The sequence below is a fragment of the Marmota marmota genome, unplaced genomic scaffold, assembly GCF_001458135.2.
Source record: "Marmota marmota marmota unplaced genomic scaffold, marMar, whole genome shotgun sequence".
In the NCBI taxonomy this organism is placed as follows: domain Eukaryota; kingdom Metazoa; phylum Chordata; class Mammalia; order Rodentia; family Sciuridae; genus Marmota; species Marmota marmota.
The window spans coordinates 2,021,706-2,043,190 of record NW_025999928.1 but is presented as its reverse complement, the minus strand read 5'-3'; the positions used below and the strand labels follow the sequence as shown (position 1 = coordinate 2,043,190).

General features: G+C 39.1%; 1 long non-coding RNA gene across 1 annotated transcript in view; it reads left to right on the top strand.

Moving 5' to 3' along the window:
- The first annotated feature begins 6,220 nt into the window (after nucleotides 1-6,220).
- Nucleotides 6,221-21,485, top strand: part of LOC125615926 — a 109,029-nt gene continuing 93,764 nt past the window's right edge. Inside the window, exons 1-2 of the long non-coding RNA XR_007346529.1 lie at nucleotides 6,221-6,308; nucleotides 6,465-6,559. This is a non-coding gene — a long non-coding RNA (uncharacterized LOC125615926). The remainder of the gene's footprint in view (nucleotides 6,309-6,464; nucleotides 6,560-21,485) is intronic.

The window sequence follows — 21,485 nt, the reverse complement described above, 5'->3', positions numbered from 1 at the left end:
AGAGACAGAAGCTCATTTCTGGTAACAACAGAAAAAGGAGCACTTTTATTTCCTATCACATGACCTATTCTTTATTCTAGAAACTTAGACTTCTGTAGGAAATCTTCTATAGGCAGGTCTTAAAGAGAGCCCTGTATTTGTGGCTATCCTAAATTTTTAACTTAGATATTCTAATTGCTTCCTATTGATATATGGAAATACAGTTGTCTCTCACATATTGAACTTATATCCAGGAACTTTGCTAAATTCTCTAGTTATTTCTAATATATTTCTCTGTAAACTTCTTTGTGTTTTCTATGTAGGCAATTATATGTGAATAGTGACAGTTTTGTTTATTCTTTTCCAATTAGTCTATGTATATTTCTCTCTCTCTCTCTCTCTCTCTCTCTCTCTCTTTTCTGAGCTGGGTAGGGTCTCCAAGTCAATACTGAAAAGAAATAAAAAGTCATCCTTGTTTCTGATAGAAAAGTAAATGATATTTCACCATTACAAATGACACATAAGATAGATGACACTTTTTCAGATTAAGGATCTTTCCCTCTCTTTCCACTTTAATGTTTCTCTCATGAAGGAATGTTATTTTTTGAATTCATTTTCTTCATCTATTGAGACCATACATTTAAAAATATTTTAATGTGTTATATTACATGATAACTTATATCATCTCAAATCAAACCTAAATTAATGAAGTAAATCAATTCAGTCATTCTGTATTACTTTATAAATTGCAGGATTTAGCTAGTTAATATTTTTGTTAAGAATTTTCTGTCTTTGTTTTTGATCACTCAAGATTCTGATTTATAATTGACCATTCCCATACCAATTTTTGTTTTGATATATGATTCACATGTTTATAAAATATATAGATGTGAAAAATATAAATAGTAATTATGGCTGATTAAATTAAAGGTGATGTTGTTTTATTTGCATGTTTGTATGTATAGATGGAGTGAAAAGAAAATTATTTAAGGGAATAAAACAGAGGTCAGTAAGGGCTTTAGTCAGATGTGTTTTTTTTTTTTGTTGTTGTTTTTTCAGGGAGCCCTTGGAGACCTCCCATTGAATCAGGGTTGGAGTTTTCCATGGAGGGGAAAAGTTGAGTACTTATCCTTGCAGCTTTGGCTTTAGCAGCAATTTGCCATTTTAACTGAAACCTATGGTTGGGGTTCCTTCCTGGTGTGTGTTCTTTGCTTGGTAACCATCAGAACAATATCTTTAAAGAGCTGCTTATGCAAGTCTTGCATTTTATTGGCTAAAGTAATGAGGTATAGGAGGTAACTGGCCCAGGGGAAGAAAAATGAGCAAAGGGAGAAATGGAAACTGGGGACCTTCCACTGTGTTTGTTTTAGTCTTTTTCCAATAGATAGATGATTGATAGGTAGAAGTAGGTAGATACAGATAGATATAGAAAGTAAAACACAGACAAAATTAATATAGGAGTTAGTCTTTGCAAACTTCCTTACTTTATACATTATACCCCCTTCCCTGCTCCTCTCGGCGCACACACATCTTGCAATGACTTCTGAATGGCACTTCTGTGAAGGTATATGTAGTAAAAAGGGACAAGAAATAAAACTGATAAAGTGTAAAGTGTTTTAATAGATTTTGTTTAAAGGGAAAGAGACAAGGAGAGAGAGCGAGAGAGAAACTATGGGGAGTAGAGGGTGTTGGTATATGGAAATAAAGAGTGGGAAATAAAGTTTAGGGGAACAACTGTCATTACTGTGAATGATTCCAAGAAGGCAGAGATGAGGAGAGAAAATTATAGAATTTTGTGTGTGTGTGTGTGTGTGTGTGTGCATAAAGACTTAACTTTCTGAGTAAAGATTTGAATTGCTTTTTGTTAGACTGATCTGAACTAACTATGTTTCTTTTAATATGACACCATCTCAAGGCTGGACCACATGGGATCCCAGTTATATTTAGGTTATTCATAAAAAAATTGCCTTGGAAATAGAAGGCTTAAACACAAAGTGTATATATTTACTGGTTTTTCTTTTCTTGCCTGGAACATTATGCAGATATTAGACTATGGTATAAGGAGACAAGGAAAGACAAATCTCACTGAATTATTCCCATCAGTCATTATCATTAATCAGAGCAGAGCTCTTTAGTACAAATACAAGACAAAAATTTCCCCCTGTACTCCCATAAGTTCTGCAAGAACTTTCCTCTATGGCCCAAACCTCATCAAAACAATTGTTATTCAGTTTTTTAATATCACCACATGCTCAAGGGTTCCTCTTTTACTCAACTCTTCCCTCATACTTTCTTCTCCCTGTAGAAGAAAAGATTCCTAACTTTAAAGTGCTGTGATGAAGGAGAGAAATACATTCAAGGAACAAGCTTTGGAAATACTGACAAAATAAAGGATAGGATGGTGTAGCATTCATTGTTGATATCTACTTGAATAAGCTTGGTCCTTGTGCGGTGGCGCATGCCTGTAATCCCAGTGGTTTGGGAGGCTGAGGCAAGAGGACTGCAAGTTCAAAGTCAGCCTCAGCAACTTAGCCAGGCCTTGGCTAAGGACTGGCAACTCAGCAAGACCTTGTCTCTAAATAAAATATTTTTAAAAGGTCTGGGGATGTGGCTCAGTGGTTAAACGCCCCAGGCTCAATTCCTGGTATAAAAACAACAAACAAACAAACAAACATCCCAAAGAATTACCTTGGTCCTTTACATTCCATTGCACACCCACATCCCACTGCAAAGATCTCCAAAACTCCATGTGAAGGCTTTCTCTTGGCCCATAGGGAGGGTCAGAAGAGTTGGGCACTTAATGACTCTGGGAACAGACCACAGTCCAGTGATAAACCAGGTTATTGGGCAAACACCCCAGTTTTTTTGTTTGTTTGTTTCTTGCTAGAGAACTAAAAAGTTCTATATCCTATTGGAGTCCTCACTGGGGCTGAGCCTCTATTGCCCTAATGGTAATTTACTTGGTAATACATCTTTTACTGGTTTCCTTCCTTCCACTCTTCCATTGTCCTTAGTTCCTTCCCAGGGCTTCCTGGGACTACCTTTTCATTTAAAACTGTTTGCACTGATCTTCTTGTCTTAGGGTGTACTTCTGGGGTATTGTTCATGAGACAGGTAAATATGGAGGGCATTTGAAAGAGGATTAAGAACATTGAAGATAAACTTCTCCCACATCTTTATTCTGCCTCAGTTCTGATTCTCCCCTCCTCCCAAATTCTTTTCCTGTGGTGAATTTCTGCAAAAAAACAGTATTGTTCTGTCTAAGCAAGCTGGGAAAAAGAAAGAACCCAAAAGAATAACTACATGATAAGCATCTAATGGATGGGATATCACATTTAAAAAGACAAAGACTGAGAGGGAAGTTTGTGCTTTCTATAGTACTCTGAGAATAAAAAATCCATTTCTAATTGATTTCTTTCTTATTCTACTTGCTCCCTCACTTCATAAATCCAGGCGACTATCTGCCTCAGGTTTCAGACAGAATGCCCTTGGCCGGGATTGTCTTCCAGAATATCTTGACAAGAGATACATTGTTAAAGATTGTATGTAGTGTTCTATATTTATCTTCAGTGTTCCAATACTTTGTCAGAGAATCTTCTAGATTATGTCTATCACTAGACACTCAGAAAACCATTGTAAACCGAGTGTGGTGGTGTACTCCTGTAATCCCAGCGGCTCGGGAGTCTGAGGCAGAAGGATCATGAGTTCAAAGCCAGCCTCAGCAATGGCGAGGCACTTAGCAACCCAGTGAAACCCTGTCTCTAAATAAAATACAAAATTGGGCTGGAGATGTGGCTAAGTGGTCGAGTGCCCCTGAGTTCAATCCCCAGTACCTACTCCCCGCCCACATAACAGTTCGTTTCAATATTTTTGCGACCCCAGAGAAAGTAAAGAATGACCCTAGTAATTGCTAGAAAGTGTGGCATGAATAGAATATATTTATATGTATAATTAAAATGATAACCTTTTGAACCACACTGAATTTTGGACGTGTGATTTTTTTTAAAGGGCTACATTGAGTTTAAGTTTACCATCCTTGCATCTTTTAAAAAGAGAGAGAGAGGAAATATGTAACCATATCTCAGGGCATGCAAACCACCATTAACTCTGTTGCTGGGTGGGAGTTAAAGTGACAGAATCACAGTCATTGTCCATTTGGGAACTGAGGATATTCACAGATACCCCTTTAGCTCACTCCTCTCTCTACCAGCCCCATGATCATTATCTGTACTCTTCACTTCTTTTTCTGTGTCTTGTTTTTAATAGTGGGCTTGTCTATGGAATGGCTATATCTTCGCTCTATCTATAGATTCTAGTTTGTGCTTTATATGGAGTTGAGTTTTTAAGAATTTTATGGAAGTGGAATGTGGGACTGGGATAAATTTTGGTTTTTATTTGATATTCTTCTATAACATTATACTTTTCAATTTTCTCTGAGTGTATGCATTGTTTTTATAATAAAAATGTTTTTTAAAATAAGACAAATAATTCTTAATGCTCAGAGAATTCAACCTGACTTCATGGAATATTAATGCATGTTTCATCCCATGGTGGATAATTCTGAAGATGGCTGCTCTAATTTCTTCGCTTCCTGTACAGCATGCCACTCCGCCTATCAAGAGGAGGAGCATACTCTGCCACCCTCATGACTTACAGTGAATATCATGTTGTTTCAGTTCTGAACCTAGCATTCAAAAAGGCTGGCAAATTTTGCTTTTGCTCAGGGGAACCCAAAGCCATAGGAGAAATATAACTAATTTGAGACCACATGCTGTGGGGAAGCCCAAATTATTTACATGCAGAGGCTAATGGCAAGATGTTTTAGTTTCCTGTGACTTCTTTAACAAATTTCCACATATTTTGTGGCTTAAAGTGACAGAAATTTATTTTCTCCTGGTCTGGAGGCCAGAAGTCTGAAATCAAGATGTTGGCAGAGTCACACTTTCCTCTGGATACCCCATAGGAGACACTGTTTCGTGCCTCTTCTAGCTTCTGCTAGCATTCCTTGGTCACACTACTGGAAACTCTGCCTGTCTTCACATCTCCTTCTCCGCTATGCTTGACTCTGGGTGAAAACTCTTTCTGCTTTTCTCTTACATGGGAACTTGTGATTGTATTAGGAGCCCACTGGGGTAATTGAGGATAAACACATGATTCTGAACTTAATCACATCTTTTACCATACAAGGTAATAGTACAGATGCTGGTGATTAGGAAGTGAATGAAGTTTGGGGGACTACTTTTTCCAGTCTACCTCAAAAGAGCAATGAGATATCACCATGTGAACAAAAACTTCTTGGGTCTTCTTAATTCACCTGAACTTTCAGTTGAATGCAGTCTAGGGAGTGATCATCATGGAAAGCAGATGGAGAAAATGAACTTCCTAGTTGAACCCAGTCAACCCTATCTATAATCAGGAGAAATAAATCATCATTTCATCATTCGGGGGCATTTTGCTACACAGGGATAGACAATGGAATCATATACCCATATACTAGACATATTAAATAGAACTGATATTATTTAGACCTTATTAATACATTTCAACTCTGTTCCCATCTTTTGAATTTCTCACCTTTACATTTAATATTAAATTAAAAATGTTATTTTGGTTTTTTTCCTTCCATGTCTGTCTGCTTTTTAGCCTTTTCTTTTCCTCTTAGGCCATGAAGTGGTCAAATAATTCAAAGATTCTTACTCCAGCCCTCTCATCTACTTACAAATCTCTTGGACTCTATTCAAACAACATCAATTCATGGGGTGCACATGGAAATCATTCTGGACTGGATTTGAATCCTATTGGCTATGTGATCGAGGGTAATTTCTTTCTCTGAGCCTCTGTGAAACTTGAACAATGATATCCACTTCAGAGGGGATTGGGCTGGGGTTGAATAAATCTAGGCAATACTTAACAATGCTTAGCCTTTGATAGGGTCTTAGTAAACATTAATTCTTACTGCTCTCCCTGTCCACTGCTTGTGTTAATGGGAATAAAGTAGTCTTCTTATCCATGCCAGGAAACAGTATGAGTAGAAGGGAGAAAACAATTTGGCTGGAAACAGGAGTTTGAAAATCTCAAGCCAGAGGACACACCAGTAAAAACCAGCCCATACATAGAATATAAAAACATTGACTCCAGGTGATTCCCATAACCCCTTAGATTATGGGCACATTCTTCAACTTTTGCCTAGCATTTGTTTTTGAGATACAAGTAGTACTTTGTACCTCCCTCATTTGTCTCCCCTTCCTGAACCTCTCCCTCTTGGATTTGTTCTCAGTCTTCTGTAAAGTGGAAGGGAATAAGAAGTCAGCCCTCTTGTATGGAAGAATGTAATTTTTTTTGCTTCCCAGAGCTGGGGTTGGAGGTTTAAAAACCAGAATAAATGCTGGGAAGACATAATCCTCTTTAAGAATGATGGTTTCTGCATTACTTAGTTTAGTCGGAATGAAGGGAGATTCTAACAAAAGATCTGTTGACTCTTTCAGGGTACATCTGACAACAATGACCTGTGACACTTGCCCTTTAAGATGAGGAGCCTTGTGCTGCGTCTCCAGTGAGATTCTGCCCAGAAAAGTCACAAGTAAGTGAACAAACTCTTATACTGACCAGAAATGAAGCACAACACTCCATATTCCTAAATATTTTGGGGGGACCCAAACAAAAATTGTAATCCTTCTCTGTAGTGGGAGATTCTATGAAGAACTGGGTTAGAATCATGGACCCCAAGGCCCCAAACCTATGAAAAGTACAAGTCAGCACTTTCCTATCTGACTTGGGCTCTGGGGCACTTTCTCTGTGGAGAAGTCTGTTACTGTGTTATTTTACTTTTGCTGCTTGCTGCTGTCTTTGTGTGCTGTTCTTCAATACTTTGCTGAACAGAGACAAGTATTCCAAGACCCATAGATGGTAACAAAACTAGGGGCTCATCTAGGATTGGGATCACCAACTCAAAGGTCCCCAACAGTCATGTCAAATGGCTGATGAGACTGGGAAAGTGATCATGGATTGTCCTATACTTCTTTGGTTCTCTAAGGCTGGGGAGACCCCAGCCATGGCTAGCAGGCTGAGTTCCGAGCCTGTTTGAGTGGGTACAGAATAAACAATATACTCCATTGTCCTAGACAACATTGGTACAGTTTCTTTACCTTTTGTGAGAGAGAATGCTATCTTCAGATGTGAGATTCTTTCAGGGTCATTTATGTCCTTCCTGTCATTTTTTCTGAGAGAATTGTCCTTGGCAAGAAGACCAGTCCCAGAGTGAGAGAATTTTCTTTCTTTCTGAGTTACTTAAGTGATCATCTCACTCTGTCTTATAAAAGCATGAAATACATACAAAGAGATTGGGGAGGGGGAAGGAAGAGGCAACTATGATAGTGGCTGATCATCTCTTCCATTTTCCAGAATGCTTTGGGAAGCAAGGACTAACAGGTTTTAACACCGTATTCATGGGTAAAATTCCTTTTTACTAGGCTTGCAAGTGATCCCCTAAATAAAAAGGTGACAAAATAATTGTTTACCAGAAGGGTACTGTTATGGTTTGGACATGATTTGTTCCCAAAAGCTAATGTGTGAGTCAATACAAGAAGGTTCAGAGGAGAAATGATTGGGTTGTGAGAGTCTTAACCCAATCGGTGAATTAATCCCCTGATAGGGATTAACTCAGTGGTAACTGAAGTAGTAGGGTGTGGCTGGAGGAGGTGGAAATTGGGGGCATGGCTTTGAGGTATATATTTGTATCTGGCGAGTGGAGTCTCTCTCTTTCTGCTTTCTGATCATCATGTGAGCCACTTCCCTCTGCCACACTCTTTCGCCATGATGTTCTTCTGCCTCACCTCCAGCCCTGAGGAATGGGGCTGCCTTCTATGGTCTAAGACCTCTGAAACCATGAGTGCTCAAGTAAATTCTTCCTCTTCTACAGTTGTTCTGGTCGGGTCTTTCAGTTGCAGCAGCAAAAAGATGACTAAAACAGATACCCTTCCTAAAATTTTTTTCCTCCTGGTGGCCATCAATCCTTTTGTATCAGATGTACTTTGGAAGATACACATATTCAAGGAATAGAGACACCAAAGATGTCTTAGTTATAAAAAAAAATATATTGAGGTCCTGGACCACCGGCTATGGCTTGTCCCTACCTGGATATGGTCCTCCTCAGATAGATTTGGGCCAAGACAGTCTATCTAATTTGCAGGCCAGAACCACCCCTCCATATTTATAAAAGAGTGAAATGGGGACTGGGTGACCCCCATCAAGACTTCTTTTTTCTTTTTGTTTCCAGATGGGATCCAATTCCTCCAAAATCCCATGAGGCTTACCGCTCTCCTGCCTGCTTAAATACTGGGATAAACTAAGCTGCACTCCCAACTGAAATGAAAATCTTTAATTTTCTTTTATACTAAAGACTGGCCTCAGTACTCACTGGGAGATGGAGAACAGTGGCCACCAGAGAGGACTCTGAACTATGGTACCATTCAACTATTAGACCTATTCTGTAAATGGGATGGTAAATGGAGTAAAGTTTCTTATGTACAGTTGTTCTTTTATCTAAGGGATCACCCTGAACTTGCAAAGGATTGTAAACTTGAACTCAGAACTTGTCAGCTGTATGCTGCTCTAAACCAGAAACAAACCCCTGGAAAAGGGATGTCCGTTGCCAAGGAATAATAAGCCTCCATCAGATGAAAAGGAGATCCCTTCTGCTCCTCCCAAAGAGGAAGTTACAGTTCCCAAGCCCACCTTCCCATATTATCCTAGTATAAGAAGGCTCATGACAGAGGAAACATGGAAACATGCCCTTCTTATCCAAAGGCAAGCCTTTCCCATGGTCAAAGTACTCCCAAGAGGCCCCTCACCCAGGGTGTGTTTTCTCTTTGGCAAATGCTGGGAGGAAACTTTGGACCTGAAGTGGTATATGTTCCTTTCTCACTGATTAAACTAAAGGTTATAGAAAAGGACCTGGGTAGTTATACTAAAATGCAAGAACAATATATTCAGACCTTCCAACAGAAATCAAACCTTTATGACTTAGCATGAAAAGATGTTATGCTACTTTTTTTAAAGAGAGAGAATTTTTTAATATTTATTTTTTGGCGGAAACAACATCCTTGTTTGTATGTGGTGCTGAGGATCAAACCCGGGCCGCACGCATGCCAGGTGAGTGCGCTACCGCTTGAGCCACATCCCCAGCCCCAATGTTATGCTACTTTTTAGGAAAAACCCTGACTTCCCTGAAAAGACAAAGGGCCTTAGAAAAGGCTGCTGAAACTAAAAATGATTTCTCCACGTCTCAAAGAGGAAAGGTGACAGTGTAAGGAAAAAGCTGGGACCAGGATGTCTCCTTCACAGAACCACACTGGAATACGGACAGTGACAGGGATGAATGGGACAGGCATCACTTCTTGCAGTGTGTAATAAAAGGACAAATAACATGGAGAATTGTTGGCAGCCATGATAGCAGGTGTTCAGGAATACTCCATCACCTCCTGCTTCTCTTACAGAAAAGAAGGCCATTTATAAAAGGATTGTCCCCAGAGGTGTTGGCCACCTATTGGACCACCTCCTGACCTTGTCTTCTATGTCAGGAAAATCACTGGAAGGCTAGATGTCCTCAGAACCTGAGGGGATGAGGCTGTTGCCTACCAGTTCCCAGCAATGGATCCCAGGGGCTTTCTTTATGGCTCCTGATCACTGAAGCCCAACTTAAGGAGCCTTGGGTAAGCCTGCTCATGGACAGGCACCAGATAGGCTTTCTTCTCCATATGGGAGCCTGATTCTCAGTCTTGTTCTTCTCTCCTGGACCCTGGTCCCAAGATAGAGTAACCATTCGGGGCACATTGGGCTGACTCCTTGAGCAATATTTTACAAGACCTCTTATTGTTTGTGGTGTGAGTTCCACATCTGATGCTCCTTTCTCATTATGCCAGAGACCACAACCTTTGTTAAAATTCATCTTAAGGATCCTTCCTACTTTCCTTGTCCAAAACAATATCCCTTAAAACATAAAGCTAGGAAGGAACCTGTTATACTGATTTTAAAATGATGGGACTTTTGGTAGAGTGCTCTAGCCCTTATAATACTCCTATATTGGAGACTCTACGGAGCCCCAAGAAATGGAGATTAGTTGAGGATCTTTGTATAATCATGAGACAGTAGTTCCTCTACATTCAGTGGTTCCAAATCCTCTCCTTAACCCAGATTCTCCAGGGAACTACTTATTATACTGTCCTAGACTTAAAGGATGTTTTTTTCTATATTCCTTTGCATTTGAGAAACCAGCTTCTATTCACCTTTGAGAATCCTACTTAGAAGGTTGAACAGGTTACTTGGAGAGTCATTCTCCAAGGATTCAGAGATAGCCCCCATTTTTTAAAATATTTTTTAAGAGAGAGCGATAGAGAGATAATTTTTTTTTAATATTTATTTTTTAGTTTTCAGAGGACACAACATCTTTGTTTGTATGTGGTGCTGAGGATCGAACCCAGGCCACACGCATGCCAGGCGAGCACGCTACCACTTGAGCCACATCCCCAGCCCATGCCCCCATTTTTTGACAAGGTGACCAAGGGATGGCCTGGAAGTCTTAGAGCTATGACTGCAGTGGGACTCCATCTATAAGACACCTAAACCCTTGGTTATATTTGCTTCTCATGACATAGGAGAAATCCTAAATTCTAAATGTAGTCTATGGTCATTAGAGAAAAGTATACTCAAATATCAGGCTTTTTTTTGTTAAAGACCTATCAGATTCCCAATCCAACCTCTTTATTACCTGAGACAGAGGAACAAAACTCTCCATTCTTATGAGAAAGTTCTAACAACACTTAATGCTGCCAGACTGTATTTACTTGATCATCTTATACCTCTTACTCTGTACACTGCTGGGAGTTCATTGGTGAGTGATGGATATACAGGGATATGGATATACAATGGTAACAGATTTTAAGGTTCTTACATTAGGGCAACTTCACATCAATACCAGAGTCCAACTGGCAGAACTAGTTGGTCTCACCTGAGATAAAAGGGTGAACATATATACTGATTCCAAATATGCCTTTCTTATACTTCATGCTCATGCAGCTATCTGGAAAGAGCAATTACTGCTGGCACTCCTGTTAAACATGCCAAGAAAATTCTTCGTCTCCCAGAGGCAATTTCCCTGCCCTCTTATCTAGCAGTTATCCATGTCCCTGGATATCAGAAGGGAGAGGACACAATAGCTAAAGGAAATAAGACTGCAGATGTAGTAGCCAAGGCAGCTGCTTTACAATGAAAGATTTTAAATCTTTCCACCACTTCTACCCTTTGGAAAGAATTAATACTCTTATTTTAATATAAAAATGTTTTCAGGACGGGGCTTAAAAGACAAAACTCCAACAGATCATCTAAAGTTGTAAATTCTGCCAGCAGGTTAATCCTTCCAATAAATGCCTCGGCTCTCCTAGATGCCAGGGGATGGGTTGCCATCCAGGAGTGGACTGGCAGTTAGATTTTACCCATCTGCCTGGAGGACCAAATTTGAAATATTTCCTACTTCTGGTAGATAAATTCAACTGGTGGGAAGAAGCTTTTCCTTGTAAATCTAAAAAGGCTATAGAAGTTGTAAAAATTCTATTGCAGGAAATTATTCCTTGATTTGGTCTCCCTCAGAGTCTTCAGAGTGATAATGGACTTGCCTTTAAGGCAGAAATAAAACAAAGCTCAAGCATTAGGAATAAAATTTCATCTTTGTTGCTCATGGAGACCTCAGTCCTCAGGCAAAGCAAAAAAGACAAATGAAGTTCTCAAGAGAAACTTAACCAAACTACTCAAGGAAATCCAGGTCCTCTGGGTTAAACATTTACTATTGGCTCTCATAATACCCCTGAGAAGAAATACCCCTAGCTTAGAAATACCCCTGGCCAGCAGGGTCTAACTCCATTTGAGTTCTTGTATTAAAGACCATTTTTGTCTAATGATTTACTTTCAGATTTTAAGACTTCTCAATTTTTATTCCATGTAACTCAGGTGGCCAAGTTTCAACAGATTCTTAAGTAAATTCAATAAGAACTCCCTGAGGGAGATCATCAAGGGCCCCCTTTCATCTATCCGGGGGATCTTGTCAGTAAAAACTACAGATCCAAATAAGGGAATGCCTTTATCCTGTAATCATGTCCACCTCTTCAGTAGCCCATGAAGCAAGACAAGACTCCTGGATACATCATACCTGCTTTAAGGCTTGGAGACCCCTGTTGAGTCCAACATAACCAAGGCTCTTAAGGACCACTGCATATGTAAACTGAAAAGATCTCAAGTGCCTCTTTAAATGAACTAACTGATATTTTTGATTTTATTCATATTTTAATAAGCAGTGATTTTACTGCTTACTGTTGGGTTAATGGTAACACTCCACAAGACTGGGGCCCTGAACATATGCTATTCTTAGTTCTTAGTTACATAGGTATAGCCACCTTGTTCTGTGAATTAATCTTCATATATACTTAAGTCTATTTCTAAAAAAACCTCACTGTGACTATGAGTGGTACACAAAAGTATGCTGTAGGAATCTTTCTCCTGGAAACCTGGACTCTGGTACTCACCTGGACTCACAGAATGCCTTTAACTCCACCCGACAGTACTCATATCTCACTTGGTTAGACCACTAAGACTAAGATTTGAGTACAGATAACATCATATACAATAGTAACAAAAAATGTGTCTTTACTCAGTTGACATTTTCTACTTTAAAACAATGTAATTAAAAATAAAGAGCTTGGTGTGAAACTTTGCTTAGTGGAGCTGGAACTGGTTTGGGCATAGTAAACTCAATAGCCCTTGGGAGCTTGGCCAGCAGACTGCATGGTGCTGGACAAGATGGAGCTCAAGCTTTGACAATTAGTGATCAATGGCTGCCCATGATGATCATGTCTCACCGACCTTGACTATGATAAGCAATTCCTGACCTACTTAATAATTAATGCTAATTTAAATATAGATACTAATGCTAACATGTTTTTTAACTGGACTTTCTTCTTTCTCTGTCTCTCTCTCTCTCTCTCTCTCTCTCTCTCTCCACAAACACACACACACATACTTTAATACAGAAAAAAGCATAATATATATTATATATATTTTAATATATATATATGTATGTATTAAAAGTGGTGCCACATTTAGTAAGTTATTTGCCACTGACTGATATTTCTGTAACCCACTGGATGACTTTATAGCCAGGAAACACACCCTGGATGAGGGGCACTTTGGATGGAAGTTCTTTGACTATGGGAAAGGCTTGCCTTTGGATAAGGAGGGCATGGTTCCAAGAATGAGCCCTCTGTCCTGAGCCTTCTTAGACTAGGTTAAAGTGGGAAGGTGGGCTTGGGATTTATTTTGTGCAGGGACTAGACAACATTATGAAATCCAATCAACAGCTATTTTATGTAATTATTATGTTATACCTTTCATTCTACATTCCTTATTTGCCTTACCTCAGTTAATTGGTGCTCATGTAGATGAAACCAATGTGACTTATTCCCTATCTGAATGTGTTATTTGTAATCAAGGAGAAGTATGTGGCTTGTTGAGTAGGTAGACAGAGCCCTGCCTGCTTAAACATTCCTTTAATTTATGTGGCCTTGTTGTAACCTGCATGGCCAAACCCTAGAAACAGGCAAGGGGCAATGGGGTATTAAGAAAAACACACAAACACTTATAGAGAGAAGCTGGGACCAGGTAGAACACTGACCTCTGATGGAGCAACAGTGACCCAGACCTAGCTCAGCATTCATTATATAGGGTTTGGAAGTTAAAGCTATAGGGGCATTGTTCTTTGTGCACTAAAAAGTTACAGAACTAGAAACATTTTTGTAGCTATTCTACTGTTGCTGTGCTAAGAAATCCTGCTGCACCCAGGATTTCTAGTTTCTGCAGAGCAGAAATGTGAAGTTTGCAGCACTTGCAAGTTATTGTGGTTGTCTTGTTATGCTCAGAATTCTCTATCCCCGGCAGTTGGTATCTGAGCTCAAGGTGAAAACTGTTATTGTTCTGAACCTTTGCACAGAACTTCCTCAGGCAGGACTTTACCATAGCTCCTGGACAATATTGTCCTGCACCTTTGCACAGAAAGTTCGTAGAGCAAAGTGCAGCCACAGCTCTGTGGCAGTCAGAGACCATGATCCAGTCACTGCTCTCCACATGAACTCACTCTGTATCCTGTGCATAACTTCTCTATGCTCTATGAAGTAACTACTCAATGTGTCTTCTTAGTAACTAATAATCAAACTGACTTAAACTTTCTTAATCAAGTTGCTCCTTTTTCTGGGTGTATCAAACACCTAGAGGTTCTCCATTGACAGGGGGACATCTTTTACCTTTCTCCTAATTGAGTGATGATGTTACTTTAACATGAACCCCAAAACTATTACCTTTACTCTACATGTATATAAGTTTACAACCCTTAATAGATGTCCTTAATTGAAGTAATATAGTTAAAAATTTGTTAACACATAATAAACATTAATTAAATTAATATAAAATATGTGTTCAAATTATAGCTAAAGATTAATTAATGTTTCACATTTAACAACTACTGGCATCAATCATCATTGGTGTAATTTTTTGTTTCTTTCTCCAATGGCACAATGATATTTTTCTGCTCTGCTTAATCCTATAACAATATATGCTTTAGTGTTAATCTTACTTTGTTGTTATGATATTTATCTGTATGTTATGATCAGAACAATGGCTGTACAGATGAAACCCCATATTAAGTGTGCTTGCCAATTTCTACCAAGGACCTCTGACAATGCATTTTTTGCCTTGACCTCTCCTTGGAAGGACACACAGATTCAAGCATTACAATGCTCATTTCCAGCTTAAAGTAGTCAGAGCGGTCCTCCTCCCAACTCCCAAAAGGAGGGTGGGGGTCTCCTGTGAGAGCAGGGATTGAGGGAAAATAAAAGCACAAAGAAAATCTCCAAAAAGGTCAACTTCCTAGCTGATAAAGTGCTTGTTGACATGAGTGGGGACCCAATCAGGTATACTTATGTACTAGTGGACATAAGTGGGGGGTCATCCCACAGAATGACTAAAATAGACTCGTGGACCCAGGGGATACCAATGAGTGATAATATGGAGACTATGGAGAGGGGGAGGAGATAGAAAAAGGGGGAATGCCCAAAACTTATGAAAAGAAAAAGTTAGTACTTTCCCATGGGGCTGCATGGGTTCCTTCTCTTCAGAGAAGTCTGTTACTGTGTTACTTTTGCTCTTATAATAAAACTGCTATTTGCTTGATATTTTGTGTCCCATTCTTCAATTCTTTGCTGAATGGACACAATAGACCTGAGGCCCTTAGATGGTAACATGTCCCATCTATGTGAATCTGAGTGGTTTATGAATACTTCGGCCAACAGAGTACAGTTGTCCTTTGGTATCCATAAGAGATTGATTCCCCTGGACACTAAAATTCCAGGATGCTTGAGTGCATCTCCTAAGTACCTTAAATTATCTCTAGATTTCTTATAACATCTAATAAAATGTTAATGCTTTGTACATAGTTGTTATACTATATTGTTTACAACAAGGATAGATGTCTGTACATGTTAAATATAGCTGAACTTTTTAAAATATGTTTTTGACCCACGGTTTGTTGAATCTGTAATTATGGAACCTGTGGATGGAGAGGGCCTATTGTACTACATTATTTTCTATAAGATAGTTGAGTATCCTTGGATTTCAGCATATTTGGAGGTCCAAGAACTACTCTTGAACAAATACTGAGGGATGACTGTAAAATTTCTGACTCTAGATTATAAAAGACTGCTCACTTCTGCCTGGTTCTCTTATGAAACATCCTATGGGATACTCCCTGTTTTTCTTAGAACACTCTCTGAGGAGAAGACCTTCCATAATACCAACCTACAGAAGCCTCATACAGGTGCTCCAACCCATACCCGCACATGAGCACCCAGCCAATGTTGGCTACATCAGAGCAGCTGTGCCAGCGGACATCTTGGCCCTTTAACCCAGTTGAGACCTTCAGATGACTGCAGACCAGCTGACATCTGCCTGTCACTCCAAAATCATGAGCAAAACAAAGTGGTTGCTTGAAACTTCTGATGTTTGGGGGTAATTTTTCATGCAGTAACATGTCACCATAACAGCCAGATCGTTGGGACCACGTTGAACTGGAGAGCTACGACTGGTCTTATTGAAGTGCTGACTTGAAGGATTCAGTTCTTGGCTAGCCAGACATCCAACTAAGAGATGCTCAATCCAGAATTTTTTGATATCTACAAATTTTATTTTAGAGATTGTTACTAATGAAAAGTCTTTGAAAACCACATTGTGCATCAGATTACAGCTGTCCATGTGCCAATAAGGCCTGCAAGCTGCCAATTTCTGCATCTGTTGTCCATAGAAGTGAGGAAGAGCCCGCTTACCCCACAGTATTCAATCCCTTCCTGTAAACTAGGACTATCAGCTATGGTGAGACTGCACTGGCTCTAGTCCTGGGAATGCTTCCTGTATAACATTAGCATCTGAAAACTGGCACTCAGGCAAGCATTTCCACAATCCCACATCTAAGCCAAACAAACTGCCTCTTGTTTCACTAGTGGCTGAAGCTCTGACCCATTTAATTTTGACAGAGAGAATGTGGTTAAGAGGGCGTTGTTTCTGGTGTTTTCATTGGGAAGAAATAAAAGAACTTGGAGGAGGAAGATGGGAGGAAGAATGATAGAAGGGAGGAAATTTCTGGAGGACAAAAGTTCACCAGTATTCCCTTGAAATCAATTTAAGAACAAGATGGTATCAATAAATATCCTGGTGAATTGCTAAGTGGTTTGGGGGGAAGTACCCTTTTATTGTTTTTGGCTTTTGCTAAGAATGTTTTTGCTCTGAGGCCTTGGTGAGTTCACCTTTAACTATGTAGGAAAAATTGCATATCATTCTTTATCAATTTGTTGTGTGCTTTATTCAGGAGTGAGTGAGGCAGAAAATAGAGCATATGAGTCTAATTTAAAGGACCAGGGACCTTTGTACCCTCTGAGTGAGGGACACAGAATGACAGAAGAGGTGACCATTGTAGAGTCAAGATATGTGCAGACACAGTGAGAGAAGGGTAGCATCAGACTGGGGATAGCTTTACAAGGAATGGAAGAGGGGTTGCTGACCACAAGACAGGTACTAGGAGTGTCTGTGACCTCAATCTTCTTTGCTACTTCAACAGAATGAATAAATATGTTACTATTCATTGAGGTGCTTCTCAAAAAAGTGCTTTGTAAAGTGTGCTGAAAGATAGTTAATGTTTGATAGATAGTGTTTGAAATTAGTTTGGAAATGACACAGAAAGAGAATTATGAACTGTTTCTCTTCCACCCTCATACCCTCACACTAGCTAATTCTCCCAGGAAACTGTCACTAAAAAAATCTAGATCTAGTTTTATATTTTCTAGATATATTTATGCATGTGTATGATATATAAATTATTTTTTTTTACTCAAGTGGAGACATGCTGTGCACACTATTCTTGTGCTTATCTGTTTTCAAGTGACCATATAACCTGGGGTACTTCATGTTTCCATAGCTGCCCACGTGTGTGCCCTCATTCTTTCCCACAGCTACACAGCATTTTATTTTATGGGTATATCATGATTTATTTAACAAGTATATTGTCTTCATGGTCATTTTCTTTTGAAATAATTGAGAGAAAATTCTTGAGTATGTGTATAAGTGAAATCTGATCTGAACTTTGGGAGTGATTAGTTAGCATTTGAAGTAACCTGACCAATAATCAACACTTTCAGGGTGATTACTTAGCTTTAAATATCCTTATTGAAATCTGTACCAGAATTTGTTGATTAACATAAGGGAAAAAATAAGCAGAATTCAAAACAGGTGTAGTTCTTGTACTATTGGGTCCATGTTCTTATACTGTTGGGTCCAAGTCTGGCTACTGGCCATATGACAGACTAATTGAGAGACAAAATGTTGAGGCAAGGAAGTCAACTTCATTTAAAAAGCTGGATAGATGAGTAGATGGACTACTCTTGTCACAAAGTTCATCTTGCTGGGAAGCTTATTTAAGAGTGGTTTATACAGGTGGTTGATAGGTGTTCTCCATCTAGTGGGAGACTTCTCAAAGCTGGTGAGATAACTGCAGACTGCCAGGTGCCTTTTACAGCAGCTGATGTACATCTGACCCTAATTGCTTCATCATAAGATGCTTTTCAGTTTTGCAAATCTCAAGAACAAAGATCATTATTTATTTGGGCTATTCTGGTCACTGATTAGTTTTTCTACATACAGTTCCGATCATATTACACAATGACTAAAGGAGGTAGCTCCTCAAATTCATGATAACGGAAGAAAATATGTTTCACCTGATTATTGTGGAATACAGGGGTCAGGTGAGTTTAAATTGAGAGTTGGGCATGAAACTTGGTCTTTTTTTAAATCTATTTTTTTAGTTGTAGTTGGACACAATACCTTTATTTTATTTATTTTATGTGGTGCTGAGGATTGAATCCAGGGCCTCACTTGTGCCAGATGAGAGCTCTACTACTGAGCCACAATCCCAGCCCTGAGACTTGGTCTTAAAGTTTGGCTTCAGTTGAGTGGACAAAGCAATGTCTAAGCAAGGCTGTGTTACCACTGGTATAAATCTTAAGGTACTGGAGTGGGTCACTGTTTCTGTGTCCTTCAATTCACAAAGAACCTTGCCACCTGAGTTTGCCAGAAAGCTGGTCAGACCTTCTCTTTAAATATTTTGGCTTTTGTTGTTTCTGTTCTGAAGTACCTAGGGAAGAAAACAGACATCTCCAACTATAGAACATGTTATGTGTCTGCATTTTAACTCTGTTTACTAGTAAATGTTTGTACAGTTGGTGGAATTTGGTCTGAGAATTGTTTTCACAGCACCTGGAATTTGTTCTGGAATTGCAATGGAGCATCTGGAAGTGAAATTATAAGGCAGAGGATATATAGGCCCCTTCTACTCTAATAGCCAGAGCCTAGCAATAGATGACATTTCCTGAAGAGCCAAATTGTCTTTAGGTAATTTGGAGCAGAGACATTTTGGTTATTTCCAGTCCTATACAAATAATGCTGTAATGAATAACCATGCGTGTAGGTCATTGCATATGTGTGAAGAACTTAATGATATTAATTTTTGAAGCCCTCTTTATATTGGACATAAGAGATCTTAAACCAAGTCATTTATGCTGTCAAATGTGTATCATATAATTTTGACAAGGAAAATGAGAACCCTCTTATCATTTCAAATTATCCCAATTGTATTACTCATGTTTATTGTACTTAGAGTCCTCAAACTTGCTTTTAAGCCATATGAGGTACAAATTCATTTGAGAAGAGGTCATGTGGAATGCTATTACTTTATAAGTCTGTTCATTTATTCAGAGTGATTAGCTTCTTTAAAACAAAGAAAAACAAAAAGGAAAAGCCTTGTCTTCCTCTGTTCTGGCTGCTGTAACAAAATTCCGTAAATTGGTTATTCTTAACAAGGAACAAAAATTTATTTCTCATGATTCTGAAAGCTTTAAAGTCCAAGAAAAGTCACCAGTGGATCCAGTATATTATGAGGGCCTGTTTCTTGAATCCTAGACAGCTGCCCTTTTTTTTTTTTTTTTTTTTTGAAACTCACTTGGGTGGAAAGAGACAAGGGCTCTTTCTAACCCCCTTGTATAGGGGCACTAATCCCAGGTATGGGGGCCCTGCCCTCCTGGCTTACTCACCTCCTAAAGGACCATCTTGCAATCCTTATACACTTTGGATGTGGGGATTTTAAACATGGATTTGAGGGAGGGTACATAGATATTCAGATCACAGGAAATCCTCTAAGGTATTATGCTCTTTTTACAGATAAAACTTGCCAGCCAGTTTTAGGTTTAGAGATTTAACCATGATCATAAGTATCAATAAGTTGTGTGTGGGGCTTAGGATCATTTATTCAACAAATATTTATTGAACACAATGGTATTACTAACTAAAAATCAATATGTTTCCTATTCTTCTGGGCCCACAGATAGAATAGTTCTCAGTGTCCCTTGCAATCCGATATGGACAGGTGTCCGAGTTATGACCCATGGAGCATGGGTGAATGTGTGTGGGACAATTCCAGGCCCGGCCCATAAATACTTCCTATCAGGTTATTGCCCAAGACAACCACTTTTGTTGGTGGATGACCAGACTTCCATTAGCCTAGTTGTTTGACCCATCATTCCACGTCCATTATGCTAACTCCTTGGAGTCCCAAGATTTCTCTGTTATATTAGCTGGTATTGCTTTGACTTATACCCTTGCCTGTCATGTGACCCCCCCCACACCCAGTGCATTAGTACCAGGTCTTCAGACTCCAAAGTTAATGGACAGAACTATCCCTAGCCTCTAATACTGTGAAAAGGATTGTTGGAGGGCCTTGAAAACTAGCCTGCAACTGGCTAAAGTAGGAGATTAATTTTAGATTACCAGAAACTAATCATTTATTCTGGGTCCTAAATCTACTTTTTACTTAAAATTCACTTAAAATACACTGAAACCCTTAGGGGAAAACATATTTAAACTATAACAATGTGCTTATTGGATAAAAGTATTCTACATGTTCAACTATCTGTCTAATGGACTATTTGATTATCCGCCTGGCTGCCTGGCTGACAGTCTTACTGCCTATTTGACTGACTGTCCAGCTGTCTGTCTGTCTGACTGGCTGATTGGGCTGGGTTACCATGAAATAAATATATTGCAGAGAAAGTTGAGCATCTGGTAAGAGTTGGCCTTTTTCCTCTTACATCCAAGTTATCAATTTATCAGGAGCCTCTTTTTTTTTTTGTAAGAAATAACTAGTCCCTTAATAAATAAATAAATATCACCAAAGGAAAAGCAGTTTATAAATCTTTGCTAACAGATTTATTTTTTTTTTCAAAAGTTTGATCAAACTAGATCTAAAACCAAACCAACAAAACAAAGCAAAAAATAAAGAAACTCTAAAAATCTCTCAAAACAAATCCAAGAGTTCAGTCAACCTCTGCTGCCCCCTTCCACTATAATTAGGATCCACCTGAGGCAAAACTGTGACTTAAGTAAATTTTTTTTTTCTGCAAGTTTTCCATTTGGTGGTGACCCTTTCTCTTGTTTCAGGTGCTAGGGAGTTTGGCCTCTTCCTCCCTTCCCTCTCTCAAGCAGAGAGAGATCCAATAACCACCATTGACATTTGTTGACTGATTGATTGATGATGTTTTGACTGGAACTCCTATTTCTCAACACTTTGTCTGAAATAGACTTGTGACGTTTAGACCTTTTGGCTATAACTATGGAATGAAGGGTGCTCTAGTCAAGTTAAAATAGTTTCAAGCATCAGCAAACAGAAAGAGAGAGTAAAGGTCTGCTCAATCACCCTGGAATGTGATCCTGACTTTTCTTCTTTTGGGGGGTGTATTTTCCCATAAGAAACCTCTGCTTCACTGTGGAGTATAAGGCAGGGGCCTTCAGAATAAAGATGTTGGAGGCATAAATTA